This window comes from Petromyzon marinus, chromosome 23 (genome assembly GCF_048934315.1).
Source record: "Petromyzon marinus isolate PM22_M1 ecotype Great Lakes invasive population chromosome 23, UKy_Petmar_22M1.pri1.0, whole genome shotgun sequence".
NCBI classification, from domain to species: Eukaryota; Metazoa; Chordata; class Hyperoartia; order Petromyzontiformes; family Petromyzontidae; genus Petromyzon; species Petromyzon marinus.
In genome coordinates this window covers 14,017,501-14,042,500 of record NC_133689.1, presented here as the reverse complement: position 1 = coordinate 14,042,500, position 25,000 = coordinate 14,017,501, and the positions used below count along the sequence as shown (strand labels likewise).

General features: G+C 45.3%; 47 non-coding genes and 8 pseudogenes across 47 annotated transcripts; all 55 read left to right on the top strand.

Annotated features, from left to right (window-relative positions):
* Positions 1 to 30: 30 nt before the first annotated feature.
* On the top strand, positions 31 to 149 carry LOC142928830 (5S ribosomal RNA). The gene has a single exon (XR_012945141.1). It is a non-coding gene; the product is annotated as a 5S ribosomal RNA (ribosomal RNA).
* Positions 150 to 576: 427 nt separating this feature from the next.
* Positions 577 to 695, top strand: LOC142926980 (5S ribosomal RNA). Its single transcript, XR_012943904.1, has one exon. It is a non-coding gene; the product is annotated as a 5S ribosomal RNA (ribosomal RNA).
* A 252-nt stretch (positions 696 to 947) lies between these two features.
* LOC142928829 (5S ribosomal RNA) lies at positions 948 to 1,066 on the top strand. Its single transcript, XR_012945140.1, has one exon. It is a non-coding gene; the product is annotated as a 5S ribosomal RNA (ribosomal RNA).
* Positions 1,067 to 1,497: 431 nt separating this feature from the next.
* On the top strand, positions 1,498 to 1,616 carry LOC142926659 (5S ribosomal RNA). The gene has a single exon (XR_012943583.1). It is a non-coding gene; the product is annotated as a 5S ribosomal RNA (ribosomal RNA).
* A 252-nt stretch (positions 1,617 to 1,868) lies between these two features.
* On the top strand, positions 1,869 to 1,987 carry LOC142926508 (5S ribosomal RNA). The gene has a single exon (XR_012943432.1). It is a non-coding gene; the product is annotated as a 5S ribosomal RNA (ribosomal RNA).
* A 427-nt stretch (positions 1,988 to 2,414) lies between these two features.
* LOC142926658 (5S ribosomal RNA) lies at positions 2,415 to 2,533 on the top strand. The gene has a single exon (XR_012943582.1). It is a non-coding gene; the product is annotated as a 5S ribosomal RNA (ribosomal RNA).
* Positions 2,534 to 2,785: 252 nt separating this feature from the next.
* On the top strand, positions 2,786 to 2,904 carry LOC142928828 (5S ribosomal RNA). Its single transcript, XR_012945139.1, has one exon. It is a non-coding gene; the product is annotated as a 5S ribosomal RNA (ribosomal RNA).
* A 431-nt stretch (positions 2,905 to 3,335) lies between these two features.
* LOC142926656 (5S ribosomal RNA) lies at positions 3,336 to 3,454 on the top strand. The gene has a single exon (XR_012943580.1). It is a non-coding gene; the product is annotated as a 5S ribosomal RNA (ribosomal RNA).
* A 252-nt stretch (positions 3,455 to 3,706) lies between these two features.
* On the top strand, positions 3,707 to 3,825 carry LOC142926609 (5S ribosomal RNA). The gene has a single exon (XR_012943533.1). It is a non-coding gene; the product is annotated as a 5S ribosomal RNA (ribosomal RNA).
* A 427-nt stretch (positions 3,826 to 4,252) lies between these two features.
* Positions 4,253 to 4,371, top strand: LOC142927511 (5S ribosomal RNA). Its single transcript, XR_012944435.1, has one exon. It is a non-coding gene; the product is annotated as a 5S ribosomal RNA (ribosomal RNA).
* A 427-nt stretch (positions 4,372 to 4,798) lies between these two features.
* On the top strand, positions 4,799 to 4,917 carry LOC142927487 (5S ribosomal RNA). The gene has a single exon (XR_012944411.1). It is a non-coding gene; the product is annotated as a 5S ribosomal RNA (ribosomal RNA).
* Positions 4,918 to 5,169: 252 nt separating this feature from the next.
* Positions 5,170 to 5,288, top strand: LOC142927510 (5S ribosomal RNA). Its single transcript, XR_012944434.1, has one exon. It is a non-coding gene; the product is annotated as a 5S ribosomal RNA (ribosomal RNA).
* A 427-nt stretch (positions 5,289 to 5,715) lies between these two features.
* On the top strand, positions 5,716 to 5,835 carry LOC142926772 (5S ribosomal RNA). Its single transcript, XR_012943696.1, has one exon. It is a non-coding gene; the product is annotated as a 5S ribosomal RNA (ribosomal RNA).
* Positions 5,836 to 6,087: 252 nt separating this feature from the next.
* LOC142926445 (5S ribosomal RNA) lies at positions 6,088 to 6,206 on the top strand. Its single transcript, XR_012943370.1, has one exon. It is a non-coding gene; the product is annotated as a 5S ribosomal RNA (ribosomal RNA).
* Positions 6,207 to 6,633: 427 nt separating this feature from the next.
* LOC142927486 (5S ribosomal RNA) lies at positions 6,634 to 6,752 on the top strand. The gene has a single exon (XR_012944410.1). It is a non-coding gene; the product is annotated as a 5S ribosomal RNA (ribosomal RNA).
* Positions 6,753 to 7,004: 252 nt separating this feature from the next.
* Positions 7,005 to 7,123, top strand: LOC142926563 (5S ribosomal RNA). The gene has a single exon (XR_012943487.1). It is a non-coding gene; the product is annotated as a 5S ribosomal RNA (ribosomal RNA).
* A 427-nt stretch (positions 7,124 to 7,550) lies between these two features.
* Positions 7,551 to 7,669, top strand: LOC142927485 (5S ribosomal RNA). The gene has a single exon (XR_012944409.1). It is a non-coding gene; the product is annotated as a 5S ribosomal RNA (ribosomal RNA).
* A 252-nt stretch (positions 7,670 to 7,921) lies between these two features.
* On the top strand, positions 7,922 to 8,040 carry LOC142927509 (5S ribosomal RNA). Its single transcript, XR_012944433.1, has one exon. It is a non-coding gene; the product is annotated as a 5S ribosomal RNA (ribosomal RNA).
* A 427-nt stretch (positions 8,041 to 8,467) lies between these two features.
* Positions 8,468 to 8,587, top strand: LOC142927056 (5S ribosomal RNA). The gene has a single exon (XR_012943979.1). It is a non-coding gene; the product is annotated as a 5S ribosomal RNA (ribosomal RNA).
* Positions 8,588 to 8,839: 252 nt separating this feature from the next.
* LOC142925906 (5S ribosomal RNA) lies at positions 8,840 to 8,958 on the top strand. The gene has a single exon (XR_012942829.1). It is a non-coding gene; the product is annotated as a 5S ribosomal RNA (ribosomal RNA).
* A 427-nt stretch (positions 8,959 to 9,385) lies between these two features.
* Positions 9,386 to 9,504, top strand: LOC142927483 (5S ribosomal RNA). Its single transcript, XR_012944407.1, has one exon. It is a non-coding gene; the product is annotated as a 5S ribosomal RNA (ribosomal RNA).
* A 252-nt stretch (positions 9,505 to 9,756) lies between these two features.
* On the top strand, positions 9,757 to 9,875 carry LOC142926087 (5S ribosomal RNA). The gene has a single exon (XR_012943012.1). It is a non-coding gene; the product is annotated as a 5S ribosomal RNA (ribosomal RNA).
* Positions 9,876 to 10,306: 431 nt separating this feature from the next.
* On the top strand, positions 10,307 to 10,425 carry LOC142928068 (5S ribosomal RNA; annotated as a pseudogene).
* A 252-nt stretch (positions 10,426 to 10,677) lies between these two features.
* Positions 10,678 to 10,796, top strand: LOC142926405 (5S ribosomal RNA). The gene has a single exon (XR_012943330.1). It is a non-coding gene; the product is annotated as a 5S ribosomal RNA (ribosomal RNA).
* Positions 10,797 to 11,222: 426 nt separating this feature from the next.
* Positions 11,223 to 11,341, top strand: LOC142926975 (5S ribosomal RNA). Its single transcript, XR_012943899.1, has one exon. It is a non-coding gene; the product is annotated as a 5S ribosomal RNA (ribosomal RNA).
* A 252-nt stretch (positions 11,342 to 11,593) lies between these two features.
* LOC142926434 (5S ribosomal RNA) lies at positions 11,594 to 11,712 on the top strand. The gene has a single exon (XR_012943359.1). It is a non-coding gene; the product is annotated as a 5S ribosomal RNA (ribosomal RNA).
* A 427-nt stretch (positions 11,713 to 12,139) lies between these two features.
* LOC142927482 (5S ribosomal RNA) lies at positions 12,140 to 12,258 on the top strand. The gene has a single exon (XR_012944406.1). It is a non-coding gene; the product is annotated as a 5S ribosomal RNA (ribosomal RNA).
* Positions 12,259 to 12,511: 253 nt separating this feature from the next.
* On the top strand, positions 12,512 to 12,630 carry LOC142926804 (5S ribosomal RNA). Its single transcript, XR_012943728.1, has one exon. It is a non-coding gene; the product is annotated as a 5S ribosomal RNA (ribosomal RNA).
* A 431-nt stretch (positions 12,631 to 13,061) lies between these two features.
* On the top strand, positions 13,062 to 13,180 carry LOC142928067 (5S ribosomal RNA; annotated as a pseudogene).
* Positions 13,181 to 13,432: 252 nt separating this feature from the next.
* On the top strand, positions 13,433 to 13,551 carry LOC142925833 (5S ribosomal RNA). Its single transcript, XR_012942756.1, has one exon. It is a non-coding gene; the product is annotated as a 5S ribosomal RNA (ribosomal RNA).
* A 427-nt stretch (positions 13,552 to 13,978) lies between these two features.
* Positions 13,979 to 14,097, top strand: LOC142927566 (5S ribosomal RNA). The gene has a single exon (XR_012944490.1). It is a non-coding gene; the product is annotated as a 5S ribosomal RNA (ribosomal RNA).
* Positions 14,098 to 14,525: 428 nt separating this feature from the next.
* Positions 14,526 to 14,644, top strand: LOC142926207 (5S ribosomal RNA). The gene has a single exon (XR_012943132.1). It is a non-coding gene; the product is annotated as a 5S ribosomal RNA (ribosomal RNA).
* A 252-nt stretch (positions 14,645 to 14,896) lies between these two features.
* LOC142925843 (5S ribosomal RNA) lies at positions 14,897 to 15,015 on the top strand. The gene has a single exon (XR_012942766.1). It is a non-coding gene; the product is annotated as a 5S ribosomal RNA (ribosomal RNA).
* Positions 15,016 to 15,267: 252 nt separating this feature from the next.
* Positions 15,268 to 15,386, top strand: LOC142928827 (5S ribosomal RNA). Its single transcript, XR_012945138.1, has one exon. It is a non-coding gene; the product is annotated as a 5S ribosomal RNA (ribosomal RNA).
* A 432-nt stretch (positions 15,387 to 15,818) lies between these two features.
* Positions 15,819 to 15,937, top strand: LOC142928000 (5S ribosomal RNA; annotated as a pseudogene).
* A 254-nt stretch (positions 15,938 to 16,191) lies between these two features.
* Positions 16,192 to 16,310, top strand: LOC142928019 (5S ribosomal RNA; annotated as a pseudogene).
* A 428-nt stretch (positions 16,311 to 16,738) lies between these two features.
* On the top strand, positions 16,739 to 16,857 carry LOC142926979 (5S ribosomal RNA). Its single transcript, XR_012943903.1, has one exon. It is a non-coding gene; the product is annotated as a 5S ribosomal RNA (ribosomal RNA).
* A 252-nt stretch (positions 16,858 to 17,109) lies between these two features.
* LOC142926797 (5S ribosomal RNA) lies at positions 17,110 to 17,228 on the top strand. Its single transcript, XR_012943721.1, has one exon. It is a non-coding gene; the product is annotated as a 5S ribosomal RNA (ribosomal RNA).
* Positions 17,229 to 17,480: 252 nt separating this feature from the next.
* On the top strand, positions 17,481 to 17,599 carry LOC142928826 (5S ribosomal RNA). Its single transcript, XR_012945137.1, has one exon. It is a non-coding gene; the product is annotated as a 5S ribosomal RNA (ribosomal RNA).
* A 432-nt stretch (positions 17,600 to 18,031) lies between these two features.
* LOC142928304 (5S ribosomal RNA) lies at positions 18,032 to 18,150 on the top strand (annotated as a pseudogene).
* A 254-nt stretch (positions 18,151 to 18,404) lies between these two features.
* LOC142928018 (5S ribosomal RNA) lies at positions 18,405 to 18,523 on the top strand (annotated as a pseudogene).
* A 427-nt stretch (positions 18,524 to 18,950) lies between these two features.
* LOC142927202 (5S ribosomal RNA) lies at positions 18,951 to 19,069 on the top strand. Its single transcript, XR_012944127.1, has one exon. It is a non-coding gene; the product is annotated as a 5S ribosomal RNA (ribosomal RNA).
* Positions 19,070 to 19,321: 252 nt separating this feature from the next.
* LOC142927731 (5S ribosomal RNA) lies at positions 19,322 to 19,440 on the top strand. Its single transcript, XR_012944655.1, has one exon. It is a non-coding gene; the product is annotated as a 5S ribosomal RNA (ribosomal RNA).
* A 252-nt stretch (positions 19,441 to 19,692) lies between these two features.
* On the top strand, positions 19,693 to 19,811 carry LOC142926450 (5S ribosomal RNA). Its single transcript, XR_012943375.1, has one exon. It is a non-coding gene; the product is annotated as a 5S ribosomal RNA (ribosomal RNA).
* Positions 19,812 to 20,241: 430 nt separating this feature from the next.
* On the top strand, positions 20,242 to 20,360 carry LOC142926655 (5S ribosomal RNA). Its single transcript, XR_012943579.1, has one exon. It is a non-coding gene; the product is annotated as a 5S ribosomal RNA (ribosomal RNA).
* A 431-nt stretch (positions 20,361 to 20,791) lies between these two features.
* Positions 20,792 to 20,910, top strand: LOC142927535 (5S ribosomal RNA). Its single transcript, XR_012944459.1, has one exon. It is a non-coding gene; the product is annotated as a 5S ribosomal RNA (ribosomal RNA).
* Positions 20,911 to 21,162: 252 nt separating this feature from the next.
* LOC142927694 (5S ribosomal RNA) lies at positions 21,163 to 21,281 on the top strand. Its single transcript, XR_012944618.1, has one exon. It is a non-coding gene; the product is annotated as a 5S ribosomal RNA (ribosomal RNA).
* Positions 21,282 to 21,533: 252 nt separating this feature from the next.
* On the top strand, positions 21,534 to 21,652 carry LOC142927275 (5S ribosomal RNA). The gene has a single exon (XR_012944200.1). It is a non-coding gene; the product is annotated as a 5S ribosomal RNA (ribosomal RNA).
* A 431-nt stretch (positions 21,653 to 22,083) lies between these two features.
* Positions 22,084 to 22,202, top strand: LOC142927805 (5S ribosomal RNA). Its single transcript, XR_012944729.1, has one exon. It is a non-coding gene; the product is annotated as a 5S ribosomal RNA (ribosomal RNA).
* A 252-nt stretch (positions 22,203 to 22,454) lies between these two features.
* On the top strand, positions 22,455 to 22,573 carry LOC142928109 (5S ribosomal RNA; annotated as a pseudogene).
* Positions 22,574 to 23,008: 435 nt separating this feature from the next.
* On the top strand, positions 23,009 to 23,127 carry LOC142926654 (5S ribosomal RNA). Its single transcript, XR_012943578.1, has one exon. It is a non-coding gene; the product is annotated as a 5S ribosomal RNA (ribosomal RNA).
* Positions 23,128 to 23,379: 252 nt separating this feature from the next.
* On the top strand, positions 23,380 to 23,498 carry LOC142928259 (5S ribosomal RNA; annotated as a pseudogene).
* Positions 23,499 to 23,929: 431 nt separating this feature from the next.
* LOC142926653 (5S ribosomal RNA) lies at positions 23,930 to 24,048 on the top strand. Its single transcript, XR_012943577.1, has one exon. It is a non-coding gene; the product is annotated as a 5S ribosomal RNA (ribosomal RNA).
* A 253-nt stretch (positions 24,049 to 24,301) lies between these two features.
* LOC142927205 (5S ribosomal RNA) lies at positions 24,302 to 24,420 on the top strand. The gene has a single exon (XR_012944130.1). It is a non-coding gene; the product is annotated as a 5S ribosomal RNA (ribosomal RNA).
* A 427-nt stretch (positions 24,421 to 24,847) lies between these two features.
* Positions 24,848 to 24,966, top strand: LOC142927313 (5S ribosomal RNA). The gene has a single exon (XR_012944238.1). It is a non-coding gene; the product is annotated as a 5S ribosomal RNA (ribosomal RNA).
* The last annotated feature ends 34 nt before the right edge of the window (positions 24,967 to 25,000 follow it).

Here is a 25,000-nt window from a genome sequence, read left to right as displayed (position 1 = left end):
ATGAGTGTTCGACAGGTCTCTGCAAGCACGGCCTACGACCATATCACCCTGAATGCGCCCGATCTCGTCTGATCTCGGAAGCTAAGCATGGTCGAGCCTGGTTAGTACTTGGATGGGAGACTGCCTGGGAATACCAGGTGTTGTAGGCTTTTGCATTATTGTATCTGGATGGGTCGCTTTTTACACTTCGACTCATCCAGTGAGTGCACCTGCCAATTTCAAGTCGATATGGTGTTCTGCATTGGGATCAATATTTTTTGTAATATAATGTTTGATGCCACTCTTTCGGGGCTCAACCAGGAGCTCAGAAACAGGTCCCTGCAGAGTGGGCTGGTAGGACAAGTCTCTGCGCTGTCTATTACTGATTTTGTACACCCAACAGCACGAGATTTCACTTCGTTAAAGTATTGAAAGGGGACGGTCGGACGGACACATTAATCTATTGCAGGCTGGTACACTCAGTTTACAACTTCGTTTCTACCAGTATAAAGGTTTTTTGAGCGATGACCTCCAGAAGTATAGTTGAATGTTGATTGTTTAATACATCTGAATGTGCGTCAGGTCTTTCCAAGCATGGCCTACGACCATATCACCCTGAATGCGCCCGATCTCATCTGATCTCGGAAGCTAAGCACGGTCGAGTCTGGTTAGTACTTGCATGGGAGACTGCCTGGGAATGCCAGGTGTTGTAGGCTTTTGTATATTTGGATCTGGATGGCACGCTTTTTACACTTCTACTCATGCAGTGAGTTCACCTGTCAATTTCACGTCGATATGGTGTACTGCATTGGGATCCATATTTTTTGTAAAATACTGTTTGATGCCACTCTTTCGGGGCTAAACCAGGAGCTCAGAATAAACGTTTTCACGAGCGATGACCTCCAGGAGTATAGTTGAATGTTGATTGTTTTATACATATGAGTGTTCGACAGGTCTCTGCAAGCACGGCCTACGACCATATCACCCTGAATGCGCCCGATCTCGTCTGATCTCGGAAGCTAAGCATGGTCGAGCCTGGTTAGTACTTGGATGGGAGACTGCCTGGGAATACCAGGTGTTGTAGGCTTTTGCATTATTGTATCTGGATGGGTCGCTTTTTACACTTCGACTCATCCAGTGAGTGCACCTGCCAATTTCAAGTCGATATGGTGTACTGCATTGGGATCAATATTTTTTGTAATATAATGTTTGATGCCACTCTTTCGGGGCTCAACCAGGAGCTCAGAAACAGGTCCCTGCAGAGTGGGCTGGTAGGACAAGTCTCTGCGCTGTCTATTACTGATTTTGTACACCCAACAGCACGAGATTTCACTTCGTTAAAGTATTGAAAGGGGACGGACGGACGGACGGACACATTAATCTATTGCAGGCTGGTACACTCAGTTTAACACTTCGTTTCTACCAGTATAAAGGTTTTTTGAGCGATGACCTCCAGAAGTATAGTTGAATGTTGATTGTTTAATACATCTGAATGTGCGTCAGGTCTTTCCAAGCATGGCCTACGACCATATCACCCTGAATGCGCCCGATCTCATCTGATCTCGGAAGCTAAGCACGGTCGAGTCTGGTTAGTACTTGCATGGGAGACTGCCTGGGAATACCAGGTGTTGTAGGCTTTTGTATATTTGGATCTGGATGGCACGCTTTTTACACTTCGACTCATGCAGTGAGTGCACCTGTCAATTTCACGTCGATATGGTGTACTGCATTGGGATCAATATTTTTTGTAAAATACTGTTTGATGCCAATCTTTCGCGGCTAAACCAGGAGCTCAGAATAAAAGTTTTCACGAGCGATGACCTCCAGGAGTATAGTTGAATGTTGATTGTTTTATACATATGAGTGTTCGACAGGTCTCTGCAAGCACGGCCTACGACCATATCACCCTGAATGCGCCAGATCTCGTCTGATCTCGGAAGCTAAGCATGGTCGAGCCTGGTTAGTACTTGGATGGGAGACTGCCTGGGAATACCAGGTGTTGTAGGCTTTTGCATTATTGTATCTGGATGGGTCGCTTTTTACACTTCGACTCATCCAGTGAGTGCACCTGCCAATTTCAAGTCGATATGGTGTACTGCATTGGGATCAATATTTTTTGTAATATAATGTTTGATGCCACTCTTTCGGGGCTCAACCAGGAGCTCAGAAACAGGTCCCTGCAGAGTGGGCTGGTAGGACAAGTCTCTGCGCTGTCTATTACTGATTTTGTACACCCAACAGCACGAGATTTCACTTCGTTAAAGTATTGAAAGGGGACGGTCGGACGGACACATTAATCTATTGCAGGCTGGTACACTCAGTTTACAACTTCGTTTCTACCAGTATAAAGGTTTTTTGAGCGATGACCTCCAGAAGTATAGTTGAATGTTGATTGTTTAATACATCTGAATGTGCGTCAGGTCTTTCCAAGCATGGCCTACGACCATATCACCCTGAATGCGCCCGATCTCATCTGATCTCGGAAGCTAAGCACGGTCGAGTCTGGTTAGTACTTGCATGGGAGACTGCCTGGGAATACCAGGTGTTGTAGGCTTTTGTATATTTGGATCTGGATGGCACGCTTTTTACACTTCGACTCATGCAGTGAGTGCACCTGTCAATTTCACGTCGATATGGTGTACTGCATTGGGATCAATATTTTTTGTAAAATACTGTTTGATGCCACTCTTTCGCGGCTAAACCAGGAGCTCAGAATAAACGTTTTCACGAGCGATGACCTCCAGGAGTATAGTTGAATGTTGATTGTTTTATACATATGAGTGTTCGACAGGTCTCTGCAAGCACGGCCTACGACCATATCACCCTGAATGCGCCCGATCTCGTCTGATCTCGGAAGCTAAGCATGGTCGAGCCTGGTTAGTACTTGGATGGGAGACTGCCTGGGAATACCAGGTGTTGTAGGCTTTTGCATTATTGTATCTGGATGGGTCGCTTTTTACACTACGACTCATCCAGTGAGTGCACCTGCCAATTTCAAGTCGATATGGTGTACTGCATTGGGATCAATATTTTTTGTAATATAATGTTTGATGCCATTCTTTCGGGGCTCAACCAGGAGCTCAGAAACAGGTCCCTGCAGAGTGGGCTGGTAGGACAAGTCTCTGCGCTGTCTATTACTGATTTTGTACACCCAACAGCACGAGAATTCACTTCGTTAAAGTATTGAAAGGGGACGGACGGACGGACGGACACATTAATCTATTGCAGGCTGGTACACTCAGTTTAACACTTCGTTTCTACCAGTATAAAGGTTTTTTGAGCGATGACCTCCAGAAGTATAGTTGAATGTTGATTGTTTAATACATCTGAATGTGCGTCAGGTCTTTCCAAGCATGGCCTACGACCATATCACCCTGAATGCGCCCGATCTCATCTGATCTCGGAAGCTAAGCACGGTCGAGTCTGGTTAGTACTTGCATGGGAGACTGCCTGGGAATACCAGGTGTTGTAGGCTTTTGTATATTTGGATCTGGATGGCACGCTTTTTACACTTCGACTCATGCAGTGAGTGCACCTGTCAATTTCACGTCGATATGGTGTACTGCATTGGGATCAATATTTTTTGTAAAATACTGTTTGATGCCAATCTTTCGCGGCTAAACCAGGAGCTCAGAATAAAAGTTTTCACGAGCGATGACCTCCAGGAGTATAGTTGAATGTTGATTGTTTTATACATATGAGTGTTCGACAGGTCTCTGCAAGCACGGCCTACGACCATATCACCCTGAATGCGCCAGATCTCGTCTGATCTCGGAAGCTAAGCATGGTCGAGCCTGGTTAGTACTTGGATGGGAGACTGCCTGGGAATTCCAGGTGTTGTAGGCTTTTGCATTATTGTATCTGGATGGGTCGCTTTTTACACTACGACTCATCCAGTTAGTGCACCTGCCAATTTCACGTCGATATGGTGTACTGTATTGGGATCAATATTTTTTGTAATATAATGTTTGATGCCACTCTTTTGGGGCTCAACCAGGAGCTCAGAAACAGGTCCCTTCAGAGTGGGCTGGTAGGACAAGTCTCTGCGCTGTCTATTACTGATTTTACACACCCAACAGCACGAGATTTCACTTCGTTAAAGTATTGAAAGGGGACGGACGGACGGACACATTAATCTATTGCAGGCTGGTACAATCAGTTTACAACTTCGTTTCTACCAGTATAAAGGTTTTTTGAGCGATGACCTCCAGAAGTATAGTTGAATGTTGATTGTTTAATACATCTGAATGTGCGACAGGTCTTTCCAAGCATGGCCTACGACCATCTCACCCTGAATGCGCGCGATCTCGTTTGATCTCGGAAGCTAAGCAGCGTCGAGCCTGGTTAGTACTTGGATGGGAGACTGCCTGGGAATACCAGGTGTTGTAGGCTTTTGCATTGTTGTATCTGGATGGGTCGCTTTTTACACTTCGACTCATCCAGTTAGTGCACCTGCCAATTTCACGTCGATATGGTGTACTGTATTGGGATCAATATTTTTTGTAATATAATGTTTGATGCCACTCTTTCGGGGCTCAACCAGGAGCTCAGAAACAGGTCCCTGCAGAGTGGGCTGCTAGGACAAGTCTCTGCGCTGTCTTTTACTGATTTTATACACCCAACAGCACGAGATTTCACTTCGTTAAAGTATTGAAAGGGGACGGACGGACGGACACATTCATCTATTGCAGGCTGGTACAATCAGTTTACAACTTCGTTTCTACCAGTATAAAGGTTTTTTGAGCGATGACCTCCAGAAGTATAGTTGAATGTTGATTGTTTAATACATCTGAATGTGCGACAGGTCTTTCCAAGCATGGCCTACGACCATATCACCCTGAATGCGCCCGATCTCATCTGATCTCGGAAGCTAAGCACGGTCGAGTCTGGTTAGTACTTGCATGGGAGACTGCCTGGAAATACCAGGTGTTGTAGGCTTTTTTATATTTGGATCTGGATGGCACGCTTTTTACACTTCGACTCATGCAGTGAGTGCACCTGTCAATTTCACGTCGATATGGTGTACTGCATTGGGATCAATATTTTTTGTAAAATACTGTTTGATGCCACTCTTTCGCGGCTAAACCAGGAGCTCAGAATAAACGTTTTCACGAGCGATGACCTCCAGGAGTATAGTTGAATGTTGATTGTTTTATACATATGAGTGTTCGACAGGTCTCTGCAAGCACGGCCTACGACCATCTCACCCTGAATGCGCGCGATCTCGTTTGATCTCGGAAGCTAAGCAGCGTCGAGCCTGGTTAGTACTTGGATGGGAGACTGCCTGGGAATACCAGGTGTTGTAGGCTTTTGCATTGTTGTATCTGGATGGGTCGCTTTTTACACTTCGACTCATCCAGTTAGTGCACCTGCCAATTTCACGTCGATATGGTGTACTGTATTGGGATCAATATTTTTTGTAATATAATGTTTGATGCCACTCTTTCGGGGCTCAACCAGGAGCTCAGAAACAGGTCCCTTCAGAGTGGGCTGGTAGGACAAGTCTCTGCGCTGTCTATTACTGATTTTACACACCCAACAGCACGAGATTTCACTTCGTTAAAGTATTGAAAGGGGACGGACGGACGGACACATTAATCTATTGCAGGCTGGTACAATCAGTTTACAACTTCGTTTCTACCAGTATAAAGGTTTTTTGAGCGATGACCTCCAGAAGCATAGTTGAATGTTGATTGTTTTATACATCTGAATGTGCGACAGGTCTTTCCAAGCATGGCCTACGACCATATCACCCTGAATGCGCCTGATCTCGTCTGATCTCGTGAAGCTAAGCAGGGTCGAGCCTGGTTAGTACTTGGATGGGAGACTGCCTGGGAATACCAGGTGTTGTAGGCTTTTGCATTGTTGTATCTGGATGGGTCGCTTTTTACACTTCGACTCATCCAGTTAGTGCACCTGCCAATTTCACGTCGATATGGTGTACTGCATTGGGATCAATATTTTTTGAAAAATACTGTTTGATGCCACTCTTTCGGGGCTAAACCAGGAGCTCAGAATAAACGTTTTCACGAGCGATGACCTCCAGGAGTATATTTGAATGTTGATTGTTTTATACATATGAGTGTTCGACAGGTCTCTGCAAGCACGGCCTACGACCATATCACCCTGAATGCGCCCGATCTCGTCAGATCTCGGAAGCTAAGCATGGTCGAGCCTGGTTAGTACTTGGATGGGAGACTGCCTGGGAATACCAGGTGTTGTAGGCTTTTGCATTGTTGTATCTGGATGGGTCGCTTTTTACACTTCGACTCATCCAGTTAGTGCACCTGCCAATTTCACGTCGATATGGTGTACTGTATTGGGATCAATATTTTTTGTAATATAATGTTTGATGCCACTCTTTCGGGGCTCAACCAGGAGCTCAGAAACAGGTCCCTGCAGAGTGGGCTGCTAGGACAAGTCTCTGCGCTGTCTATTACTGATTTTATACACCCAACAGCACGAGATTTCACTTCGTTAAAGTATTGAAAGGGGACGGACGGACGGACACATTCATCTATTGCAGGCTGGTACAATCAGTTTACAACTTCGTTTCTACCAGTATAAAGGTTTTTTGAGCGATGACCTCCAGAAGTATAGTTGAATGTTGATTGTTTAATACATCTGAATGTGCGACAGGTCTTTCCAAGCATGGCCTACGACCATATCACCCTGAATGCGCCCGATCTCATCTGATCTCGGAAGCTAAGCACGGTCGAGTCTGGTTAGTACTTGCATGGGAGACTGCCTGGAAATACCAGGTGTTGTAGGCTTTTTTATATTTGGATCTGGATGGCACGCTTTTTACACTTCGACTCATGCAGTGAGTGCACCTGTCAATTTCACGTCGATATGGTGTACTGCATTGGGATCAATATTTTTTGTAAAATACTGTTTGATGCCACTCTTTCGCGGCTAAACCAGGAGCTCAGAATAAACGTTTTCACGAGCGATGACCTCCAGGAGTATAGTTGAATGTTGATTGTTTTATACATATGAGTGTTCGACAGGTCTCTGCAAGCACGGCCTACCACCATATCACCCTGAATGCGCCCGATCTCGTCAGATCTCGGAAGCTAAGCATGGTCGAGCCTGGTTAGTACTTGGATGGGAGACTGCCTGGGAATACCAGGTGTTGTAGGCTTTTGCATTGTTGTATCTGGATGGGTCGCTTTTTACACTTCGACTCATCCAGTTAGTGCACCTGCCAATTTCACGTCGATATGGTGTACTGTATTGGGATCAATATTTTTTGTAATATAATGTTTGATGCCACTCTTTCGGGGCTCAACCAGGAGCTCAGAAACAGGTCCCTGCAGAGTGGGCTGCTAGGACAAGTCTCTGCGCTGTCTATTACTGATTTTATACACCCAACAGCACGAGATTTCACTTCGTTAAAGTATTGAAAGGGGACGGACGGACGGACACATTCATCTATTGCAGGCTGGTACAATCAGTTTACAACTTCGTTTCTACCAGTATAAAGGTTTTTTGAGCGATGACCTCCAGAAGTATAGTTGAATGTTGATTGTTTAATACATCTGAATGTGCGACAGGTCTTTCCAAGCATGGCCTACGACCATATCACCCTGAATGCGCCCGATCTCATCTGATCTCGGAAGCTAAGCACGGTCGAGTCTGGTTAGTACTTGCATGGGAGACTGCCTGGAAATACCAGGTGTTGTAGGCTTTTTTATATTTGGATCTGGATGGCACGCTTTTTACACTTCGACTCATGCAGTGAGTGCACCTGTCAATTTCACGTCGATATGGTGTACTGCATTGGGATCAATATTTTTTGTAAAATACTGTTTGATGCCACTCTTTCGCGGCTAAACCAGGAGCTCAGAATAAACGTTTTCACGAGCGATGACCTCCAGGAGTATAGTTGAATGTTGATTGTTTTATACATATGAGTGTTCGACAGGTCTCTGCAAGCACGGCCTACGACCATCTCACCCTGAATGCGCGCGATCTCGTTTGATCTCGGAAGCTAAGCAGCGTCGAGCCTGGTTAGTACTTGGATGGGAGACTGCCTGGGAATACCAGGTGTTGTAGGCTTTTGCATTGTTGTATCTGGATGGGTGGCTTTTTACACTTCGACTCATCCAGTTAGTGCACCTGCCAATTTCACGTCGATATGGTGTACTGTATTGGGATCAATATTTTTTGTAATATAATGTTTGATGCCACTCTTTCGGGGCTCAACCAGGAGCTCAGAAACAGGTCCCTTCAGAGTGGGCTGGTAGGACAAGTCTCTGCGCTGTCTATTACTGATTTTACACACCCAACAGCACGAGATTTCACTTCGTTAAAGTATTGAAAGGGGACGGACGGACGGACACATTAATCTATTGCAGGCTGGTACAATCAGTTTACAACTTCGTTTCTACCAGTATAAAGGTTTTTTGAGCGATGACCTCCAGAAGTATAGTTGAATGTTGATTGTTTTATACATCTGAATGTGCGACAGGTCTTTCCAAGCATGGCCTACGACCATATCACCCTGAATGCGCCCGATCTCGTCTGATCTCGTGAAGCTAAGCAGAGTCGAGCCTGGTTAGTACTTGGATGGGAGACTGCCTGGGAATACCAGGTGTTGTAGGCTTTTGCATTGTTGTATCTGGATGTGTCGCTTTTTACACTTCGACTCATCCAGTTAGTGCACCTGCCAATTTCACGTCGATATGGTGTACTGCATTGGGATCAATATTTTTTGAAAAATACTGTTTGATGCCACTCTTTCGGGGCTAAACCAGGAGCTCAGAATAAACGTTTTCACGAGCGATGACCTCCAGGAGTATATTTGAATGTTGACTGTTTTATACATATGAGTGTTCGACAGGTCTCTGCAAGCACGGCCTACGCCCATATCACCCTGAATGCGCCCGATCTCGTCAGATCTCGGAAGCTAAGCATGGTCGAGCCTGGTTAGTACTTGGATGGGAGACTGCCTGGGAATACCAGGTGTTGTAGGCTTTTGCATTGTTGTATCTGGATGGGTCGCTTTTTACACTTCGACTCATCCAGTTAGTGCACCTGCCAATTTCACGTCGATATGGTGTACTGTATTGGGATCAATATTTTTTGTAATATAATGTTTGATGCCACTCTTTCGGGGCTCAACCAGGAGCTCAGAAACAGGTCCCTGCAGAGTGGGCTGCTAGGACAAGTCTCTGCGCTGTCTATTACTGATTTTATACACCCAACAGCACGAGATTTCACTTCGTTAAAGTATTGAAAGGGGACGGACGGACGGACACATTCATCTATTGCAGGCTGGTACAATCAGTTTACAACTTCGTTTCTACCAGTATAAAGGTTTTTTGAGCGATGACCTCCAGAAGTATAGTTGAATGTTGATTGTTTAATACATCTGAATGTGCGACAGGTCTTTCCAAGCATGGCCTACGACCATATCACCCTGAATGCGCCCGATCTCATCTGATCTCGGAAGCTAAGCACGGTCGAGTCTGGTTAGTACTTGCATGGGAGACTGCCTGGAAATACCAGGTGTTGTAGGCTTTTTTATATTTGGATCTGGATGGCACGCTTTTTACACTTCGACTCATGCAGTGAGTGCACCTGTCAATTTCACGTCGATATGGTGTACTGCATTGGGATCAATATTTTTTGTAAAATACTGTTTGATGCCACTCTTTCGCGGCTAAACCAGGAGCTCAGAATAAACGTTTTCACGAGCGATGACCTCCAGGAGTATAGTTGAATGTTGATTGTTTTATACATATGAGTGTTCGACAGGTCTCTGCAAGCACGGCCTACGACCATATCACCCTGAATGCGCCCGATCTCGTCTGATCTCGGAAGCTAAGCATGGTCGAGCCTGGTTAGTACTTGGACGGGAGACTGCCTGGGAATACCAGGTGTTGTAGGCTTTTGCATTGTTGTATCTGGATGGGTCGCTTTTTACACTTCGACTCATCCAGTTAGTGCACCTGCCAATTTCACGTTGATATGGTGTACTGTATTGGGATCAATATTTTTTGTAATATAATGTTTGATGCCACTCTTTTGGGGCTCAACCAGGAGCTCAGAAACAGGTCCCTGCAGAGTGGGCTGGTAGGACAAGTCTCTGCGCTGTCTATTACTGATTTTATACACCCAACAGCACGAGATTTCACTTCGTTAAAGTATTGAAAGGGGACGGACGGACGGACGGACACATTAATCTATTGCAGGCTGGTACACTCAGTTTACAACTTCGTTTCTACCAGTATAAAGGTTTTTTGAGCGATGACCTCCAGAAGTATAGTTGAATGTTGATTGTTTAATACATCTGAATGTGCGACAGGTCTTTCCAAGCATGGCCTACGACCATATCACCCTGAATGCGCCCGATCTCATCTGATCTCGGAAGCTAAGCACGGTCGAGTCTGGTTAGTACTTGCATGAAAGACTGCCTGGGAATACCAGGTGTTGTAGGCTTTTGTATTTTTGGATCTGGATGGCACGCTTTTTACACTTCTACTCATGCAGTGAGTGCACCTGTCAATTTCACGTCGATATGGTGTACTGCATTGGGATCAATATTTTTTGTAAAATACTGTTTGATGCCACTCTTTCGGGGCTAAACCAGGAGCTCAGAATAAACGTTTTCACGAGCGATGACCTCCAGGAGTATAGTTGAATGTTGATTGTTTTATACATATGAGTGTTCGACAGGTCTCTGCAAGCACGGCCTACGACCATATCACCCTGAATGCGCCCGATCTCGTCTGATCTCGGAAGCTAAGCATAGTCGAGCCTGGTTAGTACTTGGATGGGAGACTGCCTGGGAATACCAGGTGTTGTAGGCTTTTGCATTATTGTATCTGGATGGGTCGCTTTTAACACTTCGACTCATCCAGTGAGTGCACCTGCCAATTTCAAGTCGATATGGTGTACTGCATTGGGATCAATATTTTTTGTAATATAATGTTTGATGCCACTCTTTCGGGGCTCAACCAGGAGCTCAGAAACAGGTCCCTGCAGAGTGGGCTGGTAGGACAAGTCTCTGCGCTGTCTATTACTGATTTTATACACCCAACAGCACGAGATTTCACTTCGTTAAAGTATTGAAAGGGGACGGACGGACGGACACATTCATCTATTGCAGGCTTGTACAATCAGTTTACAACTTCGTTTCTACCAGTATAAAGGTTTTTGAGCGATGACCTCCAGAAGTATAGTTGAATGTTGATTGTTTAATACATCTGAATGTGCGACAGGTCTTTCCAAGCATGGCCTACGACCATATCACCCTGAATGCGCCCGATCTCATCTGATCTCGGAAGCTAAACACGGTCGAGTCTGGTTAGTACTTGCATGGGAGACTGCCTGGGAATACCAGGTGTTGTAGGCTTTTGCATTGTTGTATCTGGATGGGTCGCTTTTTACACTTCGACTCATCCAGTTAGTGCACCTGCCAATTTCACGTCGATATGGTGTACTGCATTGGGATCAATATTTTTTGAAAAATACTGTTTGATGCCACTCTTTCGGGGCTAAACCAGGAGCTCAGAATAAACGTTTTCACGAGCGATGACCTCCAGGAGTATATTTGAATGTTGATTGTTTTATACATATGAGTGTTCGACAGGTCTCTGCAAGCACGGCCTACGACCATATCACCCTGAATGCGCCCGATCTCGTCAGATCTCGGAAGCTAAGCATGGTCGAGCCTGGTTAGTACTTGGATGGGAGACTGCCTGGGAATACCAGGTGTTGTAGGCTTTTGCATTGTTGTATCTGGATGGGTCGCTTTCTACACTTCGACTCATCCAGTTAGTGCACCTGCCAATTTCACGTCGATATGGTGTACTGTATTGGGATCAATATTTTTTGTAATATAATGTTTGATGCCACTCTTTCGGGGCTCAACCAGGAGCTCAGAAACAGGTCCCTGCAGAGTGGGCTGCTAGGACAAGTCTCTGCGCTGTCTATTACTGATTTTATACACCCAACAGCACGAGATTTCACTTCGTTAAAGTATTGAAAGGGGACGGACGGACGGACACATTCATCTATTGCAGGCTGGTACAATCAGTTTACAACTTCGTTTCTACCAGTATAAAGGTTTTTTGAGCGATGACCTCCAGAAGTATAGTTGAATGTTGATTGTTTAATACATCTGAATGTGCGACAGGTCTTTCCAAGCATGGCCTACGACCATATCACCCTGAATGCGCCCGATCTCATCTGATCTCGGAAGCTAAGCACGGTCGAGTCTGGTTAGTACTTGCATGGGAGACTGCCTGGAAATACCAGGTGTTGTAGGCTTTTTTTATATTTGGATCTGGATGGCACGCTTTTTACACTTCGACTCATGCAGTGAGTGCACCTGTCAATTTCACGTCGATATGGTGTACTGCATTGGGATCAATATTTTTTGTAAAATACTGTTTGATGCCACTCTTTCGCGGCTAAACCAGGAGCTCAGAATAAACGTTTTCACGAGCGATGACCTCCAGGAGTATAGTTGAATGTTGATTGTTTTATACATATGAGTGTTCGACAGGTCTCTGCAAGCACGGCCTACGACCATATCACCCTGAATGCGCCCGATCTCGTCTGATCTCGGAAGCTAAGCATGGTCGAACCTGGTTAGTACTTGGACGGGAGACTGCCTGGGAATACCAGGTGTTGTAGGCTTTTGCATTGTTGTATCTGGATGGGTCGCTTTTGACACTTCGACTCATCCAGTTAGTGCACCTGCCAATTTCACGTCGATATGGTGTACTGTATTGGGATCAATATTTTTTGTAATATAATGTTTGATGCCACTCTTTCGGGGCTCAACCAGGAGCTCAGAAACAGGTCCCTGCAGAGTGGGCTGGTAGGACAAGTCTCTGCGCTGTCTATTACTGATTTTATACACCCAACAGCACGAGATTTCACTTCGTTAAAGTATTGAAAGGGGACGGACGGACGGACGGACAAATTAATCTATTGCAGGCTGGTACACTCAGTTTACAACTTCGTTTCTACCAGTATAAAGGTTTTTTGAGCGATGACCTCCAGAAGTATAGTTGAATGTTGATTGTTTAATACATCTGAATGTGCGACAGGTCTTTCCAAGCATGGCCTACGACCATATCACCCTGAATGCGCCCGATCTCATCTGATCTCGGAAGCTAAGCACGGTCGAGTCTGGTTAGTACTTGCATGAAAGACTGCCTGGGAATACCAGGTGTTGTAGGCTTTTGTATTTTTGGATCTGGATGGCACGCTTTTTACACTTCTACTCATGCAGTGAGTGCACCTGTCAATTTCACGTCGATATGGTGTACTGCATTGGGATCAATATTTTTTGTAAAATACTGTTTGATGCCACTCTTTCGGGGCTAAACCAGGAGCTCAGAATAAACGTTTTCACGAGCGATGACCTCCAGGAGTATAGTTGAATGTTGATTGTTTTATACATATGAGTGTTCGACAGGTCTCTGCAAGCACGGCCTACGACCATATCACTCTGAATGCGCCCGATCTCGTCTGATCTCGGAAGCTAAGCATGGTCGAGCCTGGTTAGTACTTGGATGGGAGACTGCCTGGGAATACCAGGTGTTGTAGGCTTTTGCATTATTGTATCTGGATGGGTCGCTTTTTACACTACGACTCATCCAGTGAGTGCACCTGCCAATTTCAAGTCGATATGGTGTACTGCATTGGGATCAATATTTTTTGTAATATAATGTTTAATGCCATTCTTTCGGGGCTCAACCAGGAGCTCAGAAACAGGTCCCTGCAGAGTGGGCTGGTAGGACAAGTCTCTGCGCTGTCTATTACTGATTTTATACACCCAACAGCACGAGATTTCACTTCGTTAAAGTATTGAAAGGGGATGGACGGACGGACACATTAATCTATTGCAGGCTGGTACACTCAGTTTACAACTTCGTTTCTACCAGTATAAAGGTTTTTTGAGCGATGACCTCCAGAAGTATAGTTGAATGTTGATTGTTTAATACATCTGAATGTGCGACAGGTCTTTCCAAGCATGGCCTACGACCATATCACCCTGAATGCGCCCGATCTCATCTGATCTCAGAAGCTAAGCACGGTCGAGTCTGGTTAGTACTTGCATGGGAGACTGCCTGGGAATACCAGGTGTTGTAGGCTTTTGTATATTTGGATCTGGATGGCACACTTTTTACACTTCGACTCATGCAGTGAGTGCACCTGTCAATTTCACGTCGATATGGTGTACTGCATTGGGATCAATATTTTTTTGTAATATAATGTTTGATGCCACTCTTTCGGGGCTCAACCAGGAGCTCAGAAACAGGTCCCTGCAGAGTGGGCTGGTAGGACAAGTCTCTGCGCTGTCTATTACTGATTTTATACACCCAACAGCACGAGATTTCACTTCGTTAAAGTATTGAAAGGGGACGGACGGACGGACACATTAATCTATTGCAGGCTGGTACACTCAGTTTACAACTTCGTTTCTACCAGTATAAAGGTTTTTTGAGCGATGACCTCCAGAAGTATAGTTGAATGTTGATTGTTTAATACAGCTGAATGTGCGACAGGTCTTTCCAAGCATGGCCTACGACCATCTCACCCTGAATGCGCCCGATCTCGTCTGATCTCGGAAGCTAAGCAGAGTCGAGCCTGGTTAGTACTTGGATGGGAGACTGCCTGGGAATACCAGGTGTTGTAGGCTTTTGCATTGTTGTATCTGGATGGGTCGCTTTTTACTCTTCGATTCATCCAGTTAGTGCACCTGCCAATTTCACGTCGATATGGTGTACTGCATTGGGATCAATATTTTTTGCAAAATACTGTTTGATGCCACTCTTTCAGGGCTAAACCAGGAGCTCAGAATAAACGTTTTCATGAGCGATGACCTCCAGGAGTATATGTGAATGTTGATTGTTTTATACATATGAGTGTTCGACAGGTCTCTGCAAGCACGGCCTACGACCATATCACCCTGAATGCGCCCGATCTCGTCTGATCTCGGAAGCTAAGCATGGTCGAGCCTGGTTAGTACTTGGATGGGAAACTGCCTGGGAATACCAGGTGTTGTAGGCTTTTGCATTGTTGTATCTGGATGGCTCGCTTTTTACACTTCGACTCATCCAGTTAGTGCACCTGCCAATTTCACGTCGATATGGTGTACTGCATTGGGATCAATATTTTTTGTAAAATACTGTTTGATGCCACTCTTTCGGGGCTAAACCAGGAGCTCAGAATAAACGTTTTCACGAGCGATGACCTCCAGGAGTATAGTTGAATGTTTATTGTTTTATACATATGAGTGTTCGACAGGTCTCTGCAAGCACGGCCTACGACCATATCACCCTGAATGCGCCCGATCTCGTCTGATCTCGGAAGCTAAGCATGGTCGAGCCTGGTTAGTACTTGGATGGGAGACTGCCTGGGAATACCAGGTGTTGTAGGCTTTTGCATTGTTGTATATGGATGGGTCGCTTTTTACACTTCGACTCATCCAGTGAGTGCACCTGCCAATTTCACGTCGATATGGTGTACTGCATTGGGATCAATATTTTAGGTAATCGAAATGTTTGATGCCACTCTTTCGGGGCTCAACCAGGAGCTCAGAAACAGGTCCCTGCAGAGTCGGCTCGTAGGACAAGTCTCTGCGCTGTCTATTACTGATCTTATACACCCAACAGCACGAGATTTCACTTCGTTAAAGTATTGAAAGGGGACGGACGGACGGACGGACACATTAATCTATTGCAGGCTGGTACACTCAGTTTACAACTTCGTTTCTTCCAGTATAAAGGTTTTTTGAGCGATGACCTCCAGATGTATAGTTGAATGTTGATTGTTTAATACATCTGAATGTGCGACAGGTCTTTCCAAGCATGGCCTACGACCATATCACCCTGAATGCGCCCGATCTCATCTGATCTCGGAAGCTAAGCACGGTCGAGTCTGGTTAGTACTTGCATGGGAGACTGCCTGGAAATAGCAGGTGTTGTAGGCTTTTGTATATTTGGATCTGGATGGCACGCGTTTTACACTTCGACTAATGCAGTGAGTGCACCTGTCAATATCACGTCGATATGGTGTACTGCATTGGGATGAATATTTTCTTGTAAAAAATAATGTTTGATGCCACTCTTTCGGGGCTCAACCAGGAGCTCCGATTAAAGATTTTATGAGCGATGACCTCGAGAAGTATAGTTGAATGTTGATTGTTTTATACATCTGAATGTGCGACAGGTCTTTCCAAGCATGGCCTACGACCATCTCACCCTGAATGCGCCTGATCTCGTCTGATCTCGGAAGCTAAGCAGAGTCGAGCCTGGTGAATACTTGGATGGGAGACTGCCTGGGAATACCAGGTGTTGTAGGCTTTTGCATTGTTGTATCTGGATGGGTCGCTTTTTACACTTCGACTCATCCAGTGAGTGCACCTGCCAATTTCACGTCGATATGGTGTACTGCATTGGGATCAATATTTTTTTGTAATATAATGTTTGATGCCACTCTTTCGGGGCTCAACCAGGAGCTCAGAAACAGGTCCCTGCAGAGTGGGCTGGTAGGACAGGTCTCTGCGCTGTCTATTACTGATTTTATACACCCAACAGCACGAGATTTCACTTCGTTAAAGTATTGAAAGGGGACGGACGGACGGACACATTAATCTATTGCAGGCTGGTACACTCAGTTTACAACTTCGTTTCTACCAGTATAAAGGTTTTTTGAGCGATGACCTCCAGAAGTATAGTTGAATGTTGATTGTTTAATACATCTGAATGTGCGTCAGGTCTTTCCAAGCATGGCCTACGACCATATCACCCTGAATGCGCCCGATCTCATCTGATCTCGGAAGCTAAGCACGGTCGAGTCTGGTTAGTACTTGCATGGGAGACTGCCTGGGAATGCCAGGTGTTGTAGGCTTTTGCATTGTTGTATCTGGATGGGTCGCTTTTTACTCTTCGATTCATCCAGTTAGTGCACCTGCCAATTTCACGTCGATATGGTGTACTGCATTGGGATCAATATTTTTTGCAAAATACTGTTTGATGCCACTCTTTCAGGGCTAAACCAGGAGCTCAGAATAAACGTTTTCACGAGCGATGACCTCCAGGAGTATATGTGAATGTTGATTGTTTTATACATATGAGTGTTCGACAGGTCTCTGCAAGCACGGCCTACGACCATATCACCCTGAATGCGCCCGATCTCGTCTGATCTTGGAAGCTAAGCATGGTCGAGCCTGGTTAGTACTTGGATGGGAAACTGCCTGGGAATACCAGGTGTTGTAGGCTTTTGCATTGTTGTATATGGATGGCTCGCTTTTTACACTTCGACTCATCCAGTTAGTGCACCTGCCAATTTCACGTCGATATGGTGTACTGCATTGGGATCAATATTTTTTGTAAAATACTGTTTGATGCCACTCTTTCGGGGCTAAACCAGGAGCTCAGAATAAACGTTTTCACGAGCGATGACCTCCAGGAGTATAGTTGAATGTTTATTGTTTTATACATATGAGTGTTCGACAGGTCTCTGCAAGCACGGCCTACGACCATATCACCCTGAATGCGCCCGATCTCGTCTGATCTCGGAAGCTAAGCATGGTCGAGCCTGGTTAGTACTTGGATGGGAGACTGCCTGGGAATACCAGGTGTTGTAGGCTTTTGCATTGTTGTATATGGATGGGTCGCTTTTTACACTTCGACTCATCCAGTGAGTGCACCTGCCAATTTCACGTCGATATGGTGTACTGCATTGGGATCAATATTTTAGGTAATCGAAATGTTTGATGCCACTCTTTCGGGGCTCAACCAGGAGCTCAGAAACAGGTCCCTGCAGAGTGGGCTCGTAGGACAAGTCTCTGCGCTGTCTATTACTGATCTTATACACCCAACAGCACGAGATTTCACTTCGTTAAAGTATTGAAAGGGGACGGACGGACGGACGGACACATTAATCTATTGCAGGCTGGTACACTCAGTTTACAACTTCGTTTCTTCCAGTATAAAGGTTTTTTGAGCGATGACCTCCAGATGTATAGTTGAATGTTGATTGTTTAATACATCTGAATGTGCGACAGGTCTTTCCAAGCATGGCCTACGACCATATCACACTGAATGCGCCCGATCTCATCTGATCTCGGAAGCTAAGCACGGTCGAGTCTGGTTAGTACTTGCATGGGAGACTGCCTGGAAATAGCAGGTGTTGTAGGCTTTTGTATATTTGGATCTGGATGGCACGCGTTTTACACTTCGACTAATGCAGTGAGTGCACCTGTCAATATCACGTCGATATGGTGTACTGCATTGGGATGAATATTTTCTTGTAAAAAATAATGTTTGATGCCACTCTTTCGGGGCTCAACCAGGAGCTCCGATTAAAGATTTTATGAGCGATGACCTCGAGAAGTATAGTTGAATGTTGATTGTTTTATACATCTGAATGTGCGACAGGTCTTTCCAAGCATGGCCTACGACCATCTCACCCTGAATGCGCCTGATCTCGTCTGATCTCGGAAGCTAAGCAGAGTCGAGCCTGGTGAATACTTGGATGGGAGACTGCCTGGGAATACCAGGTGTTGTAGGCTTTTGCATTGTTGTATCTGGATGGGTCGCTTTTTACACTTCGACTCATCCAGTGAGTGCACCTGCCAATTTCACGTCGATATGGTGTACTGCATTGGGATCAATATTTTTTGTAATATAATGTTTGATGCCACTCTTTCGGGGCTCAACCAGGAGCTCAGAAACAGGTCCCTGCAGAGTGGGCTGGTAGGACAGGTCTCTGCGCTGTCTATTACTGATTTTATACACCCAACAGCACGAGATTTCACTTCGTTAAAGTATTGAAAGGGGACGGACAGACGGACACATTAATCTATTGCAGGCTGGTACACTCAGTTTACAACTTCGTTTCTACCAGTATAAAGGTTTTTTGAGCGATGACCTCCAGAAGTATAGTTGAATGTTGATTGTTCAATACAGCTGAATGTGCGACAGGTCTTTCCAAGCATGGCCTACGACCATCTCACCCTGAATGCGCGCGATCTCGTCTGATCTCGGAAGCTAAGCAGAGTCGAGCCTGGTTAGTACTTGGATGGGAGACTGCCTGGGAAAACCAGGTGTTGTAGGCTTTTGTATATTTGGATCTGGATGGCACGCTTTTTACACTTCGACTCATGCAGTGAGTGCACCTGCCAATTTCACGTCGATATGGTGTACTGCATTGGGATCAATATTTTTTGTAAAATACTGTTTGATGCCACTCTTTCGGGGCTAAACCAGGAGCTCAGAATTAACGTTTTCACGAGCGATGACCTCCAGGAGTATAGTTGAATGTTGATTGCTTTATACATATGAGTGTTCGACAGGTCTCTGCAAGCACGGCCTACCACCATCTCACCCTGAATGCGCCCGATCTCGTCTGATCTCGGAAGCTAAGCAGAGTCGAGCCTGGTTAGTACTTGGATGGGAGACTGCCTGGGAATACCAGGTGTTGTAGGTTTTTGCATTGTTGTATCTGGATGGGTCGCTTTTTACACTTCGACTCATCCAGTTAGTGCACTTGCCAATTTCACGTCGATATGGTGTACTGCATTGGGATCAATATTTTTTGCAAAATACTGTTTGATGCCACTCTTTCGGGGCTAAACCAGGAGCTCAGAATAAACGTTTTCACGAGCGATGACCTCCAGGAGTATATTTGAATGTTGATTGTTTTATACATATGAGTGTTCGACAGGACTCTGCAAGCACGGCCTACGACCATATCACCCTGAATGCGCCCGATCTTGTCTGATCTCGGAAGCTAAGCATGGTCGAGCCTGGTTAGTACTTGGATGGGAGACTGCCTGGGAATACCAGGTGTTGTAGGCTTTTGCATTGTTGTATCTGGATGGGTCGCTTTTTACACTTCGACTCATCCAGTTAGTGCACCTGCCAATTTCACGTCGATATGATGTACTGTATTGGATCAATATTTTTTGTAATATAATGTTTGATGCCACTCTTTCGGGGCTCAACCAGGAGCTCAGAAACAGGTCCCTGCAGAGTGAGCTGGTAGGACAAGTCTCTGCGCTGTCTATTACTGATTTTATACACCCAACAGCACGAGATTTCACTTCGTTAAAGTATTGAAAGGGGACGGACGGACGGACGGACACATTAATCTATTGCAGGCTGGTACAATCAGTTTACAACTTCGTTTCTACCAGTATAAAGGTTTTTTGAGCGATGACCTCCAGAAGTATAGTTGAATGTTGATTGTTTGATACATCTGAATGTGCGACAGGTCTTTCCAAGCATGGCCTACGACCATATCACCCTGAATGCGCCCGATCTCATCTGATCTCGGAAGCTAAGCACGGTCGAGTCTGGTTAGTACTTGCATGGGAGACTGCCTGGGAATACCAGGTGTTGTAGGCTTTTGTATATTTGGATCTGGATGGCACGATTTTTAAACTTCGACTCATGCAGTGAGTGCACCTGCCAATTTCACGTCGATATGGTGTACTGCATTGGGATCAATAATTTTTGTAATATAATGTTTGATGCCACTCTTTCGGGGCTCAACCAGGAGCTCAGAAACAGATCCCTGCAGAGTGGGCTGGTAGGACAAGTCTCTGCGCTGTCTATTACTGATTTTATACACCCAACAGCACGAGATTTCACTTCGTTAAAGTATTGAAAGGGGACGGACGGACAGACGGACACATTAATCTATTGCAGGCTGGTACACTCAGTTTACAACTTCGTTTCTACCAGTATAAAGGTTTTTTGAGCGATGACCTCCAGAAGTATAGTTGAATGTTGATTGTTTAATACATCTGAATGTGCGACAGGTCTTTCCAAGCATGGCCTACGACCATATCAACCTGAATGCGCCCGATCTCATCTGATCTCGGAAGCTAAGCACGGTCGAGTCTGGTTAGTACTTGCATGGGAGACTGCCTGGGAATACCAGGTGTTGTAGGCTTTTGTATATTTGGATCTGGATGGCACGCTTTTTACACTTCGACTCATGCAGTGAGTGCACCTGTCAATTTCACGTCGATATGGTGTACTGCATTGGGATGAATATTTTCTTGTAAAATAATGTTAGATGCCACTCTTTCAGGGCTCAACCAGGAGCTCAGATTAAAGGTTTTATGAGCGATGACCTCGAGAAGTATAGTTGAATGTTGATTGTTGTATACATCTGAATGTGCGACAGGTCTTGCCAAGCATGGCCTACGACCATATCACCCTGAATGCGCCCGATCTCGTCTGATCTCAGAAGCTAAGCATGGTCGAGCCTGGTTAGTACTTGGTTGGGAGACTGCCTGGGAATACCAGGTGTTGCAGGCTTTTGCATTGTTGTATCTGGATGGGTCGCTTTTTACACTTCGACTCATGCAGTGAGTGCACCTGTCAATTTCACGTCGATATGGTGTACCGCATTGGGATGAATATTTTCTTGTAAAATAATGGTTGATGCCACTCTTTCGGGGCTCAACCAGGAGCTCAGATTAAAGGTTTTATGAGCGATGACCTCGAGAAGTATAGTTGAATGTTGATTGTTTTATACATCTGAATGTGCGACAGGTCTTGCCAAGCATGGCCTAAGACCATATCACCCTGAATGCGCCCGATCTCGTCTGATCTCGGAAGCTAAGCATGGTCGAGCCTGGTTAGTACTTGGATGGGATACTGCCTGGGAATACCAGGTGTTGTAGGCTTTTGCATTGTTGTATCTGGATGGGTCGCTTTTTACACTTCGACTCATCCAGTTAGTGCACCTGCCAATTTCACGTCGATATGGTGTACTGCATTGGGATCAATATTTTTTGTAATATAATGTTTGATGCCACTCTTTCGGGGCTCAACCAGGAGCTCAGAAACAGATCCCTGCAGAGTGGGCTGGTAGGACAAGTCTCTGCCATGTCTATTACTGATTTTATACACCCAACAGCACGAGATTTCACTTCGTTAAAGTATTGAAAGGGGACGGACGGACGGACGGACACATTAATCTATTGCAGGCTGGTACACTCAGTTTACAACTTCGTTTCTACCAGTATAAAGGTTTTTTGAGCGATGACCTCCAGAAGTATAGTTGAATGATGATTGTTTAATACATCTGAATGTGCGACAGGTCTTTCCAAGCATGGCCTACGACCATGTCACCCTGAATGCGCCCGATCTCATCTGATCTCGGAAGCTAAGCACGGTCGAGTCTGGTTAGTACTTGCATGGGAGACTGCCTGGGAATACCAGGTGTTGTAAGCTTTTGCATTGTTGCATATGGATGGGTCGCTTTTTACACTTCGACTCATCCAGTGAGTGCACCTGCCAATTTCACGTCGATATGGTGTACTGCATTGGGATCAATATTTTTTGTAATATAATGTTTGATGCCACTCTTTCGGGGCTAAACCAGGAGCTCAGAATAAACGTTTTCACGAGCGATGACTTCCAGGAGTATAGTTGAATGTTGATTGTTTTATACATTTGAGTGTTCGACAGATCTCTGCAAGCACGGCCTACGACCATGTCACCCTGAATGCGCCCCATCTCGTCTGATCTCGGAAGCTAAGCATGGTCGAGCCTGGTTAGTACTTGGATGGGAGACTGCCTGGGAATACCAGGTGTTGTAAGCTTTTGCATTGTTGCATATGGATGGGTCGCTTTTTACACTTCGACTCATCCAGTGAGTGCACCTGCCAATTTCACGTCGATATGGTGTACTGCATTGGGATCAATATTTTTTGTAATATAATGTTTGATGCCACTCTTTCGGGGCTCAACCAGGAGCTCAGAAACAGGTCCCTGCAGAGTGGGCTGGTAGGACAAGTCTCTGCGCTGTCTATTACTGATTTTATACATCCAACAGCACGAGATTTCACTTCGTTAAAGTATTGAAAGGGGACGGACGGACGGACGGACGGACACATTAATCTATTGCAGGCTGGTACACTCAGTTTACAACTCCGTTTCTACCAGTATAAAGGTTTTTTGAGCGATGACCTCCAGAAGTATAGTTGAATGTTGATTGTTTAATACATCTGAATGTGCGACAGGTCTTTCCAAGCATGGCCTACGACCATATCACCCTGAATGCGCCCGATCTCATCTGATCTCGGAAGCTAAGCACGGTCGAGTCTGGTTAGTACTTGCATGGGAGACTGCCTGGGAATACCAGGTGTTGTAGGCTTTTGTATATTTGGATCTGGATGGCACGCTTTTTACACTTGGACTCATGCAGTGAGTGCACCTGTCAATTTCACGTCGATATGGTGTACTGCATTGGGATGAATATTTTCTTGTAAAATAATGTTTGATGCCACTCTTTCGGGGCTCAACCAGGAGCTCAGATTAAAGGTTTTATGAGCGATGACCTCGAGAAGTATAGTTGAATGTTGATTGTTTTATACATCTGAATGTGCGACAGGTCTTTCCAAGCATGGCCTACGACCATATCACCCTGAATGCGCCCGATGTCGTCTGATCTTGGAAGCTAAGCATGGTCAAGCCTGGTTAGTACTTGGATGGGAGACTGCCTGGGAATACCAGGTGTTGTAGGCTTTTGCATTGTGGTATCTGGATGGGTCGCTTTTTACACTTCGACTCATCCAGTGAGTGCACCTGCCAATTTCACGTCGATATGGTGTACTGCATTGGGATCAATATTTTTTGTAATATAATGTTTGATGCCACTCTTTCGGGGCTCAACCAGGAGCTCAGAAACAGGTCCCTGCAGAGTGGGCTGGTAGGACAAGTCTCTGCGCTGTCTATTACTGATTTTATACACCCAACAGCACGAGATTTCACTTCGTTAAAGTATTGAAAGGGGACGGACGGACGGACTGACACATTAATCTATTGCAGGCTTGTACACTCAGTTTACAACTTCGTTTCTACCAGTATAAAGGGTTTTTGAGCGATGACCTCCAGAAGTATAGTTGAATGTTGATTGTTTAATACATCTGAATGTGCGACAGGTCTTTCCACGCATGGCCTACGACCATATCACCCTGAATGCGCCCGATCTCATCTGATCTCGGAAGCTAAGCACGGTCGAGTCTGGTTAGTACTTGCATGGGAGACTGCCTGGGAATACCAGGTGTTGTAGGCTTTTGTATATTTGGATCTGGATGGCACGCTTTTTACACTTCGACTCATGCAGTGAGTGCACCTGTCAATTTCACGTCGATATGGTGTACTGCATTGGGATCAATATTTTTTTGTAAAATACTGTTTGATGCCACTCTTTCGGGGCTAAACCAGGAGCTCAGAATAAACGTTTTCACGAGCGATGACCTCCAGGAGTATATTTGAATGTTGATTGTTTTATACATATGAGTGTTCGACAGGTCTCTGCAAGCACGGCCTACGACCATATCACCCTGAATGCGCCCGAGCTCGTCTGATCTCGGAAGCTAAGCATGGTCGAGCCTGGTTAGTACTTGTATGGGAGACTGCCTGGGAATACCAGGTGTTGTAGGCTTTTGCATTGTTGTATCTGGATGGGTCGCTTTTTACACTTCGACTCATCCAGTTAGTGCACCTGCCAATTTCACGTCGATATGGTGTACTGTATTGGGATCAATATTTTTTGTAATATAATGTTTGATGCCACTCTTTCGACGCTCAACCAGGAGCTCAGAAACAGGTCCCTGCAGAGTGGGCTGGTAGGACAAGTCTCTGCGCTGTCTATTACTGATTTTACACACCCAACAGCACGAGATTTCACTTCGGTAAAGTATTGAAAGGGGACGGACGGACGGACACATTCATCTATTGCAGGCTGGTACAATCAGTTTACAACTTCGTTTCTACCAGTATAAAGGTATTTTGAGCGATGACCTCCAGAAGTATAGTTGAATGTTGATTGTTTAATACATCTGAATGTGCGACAGGTCTTCCCAAGCATGGCCTACGACCATATCACCCTGAATGCGCCCGATCTCGTCTGATCTCCGAAGCTAAGCATGGTCGAGCCTGGTTAGTACTTGGATGGGAGACTGCCTGCGAATACCAGGTGTTGTAGGCTTTTGCATTGTTGTATCTGGATGGGTCGCTTTTTT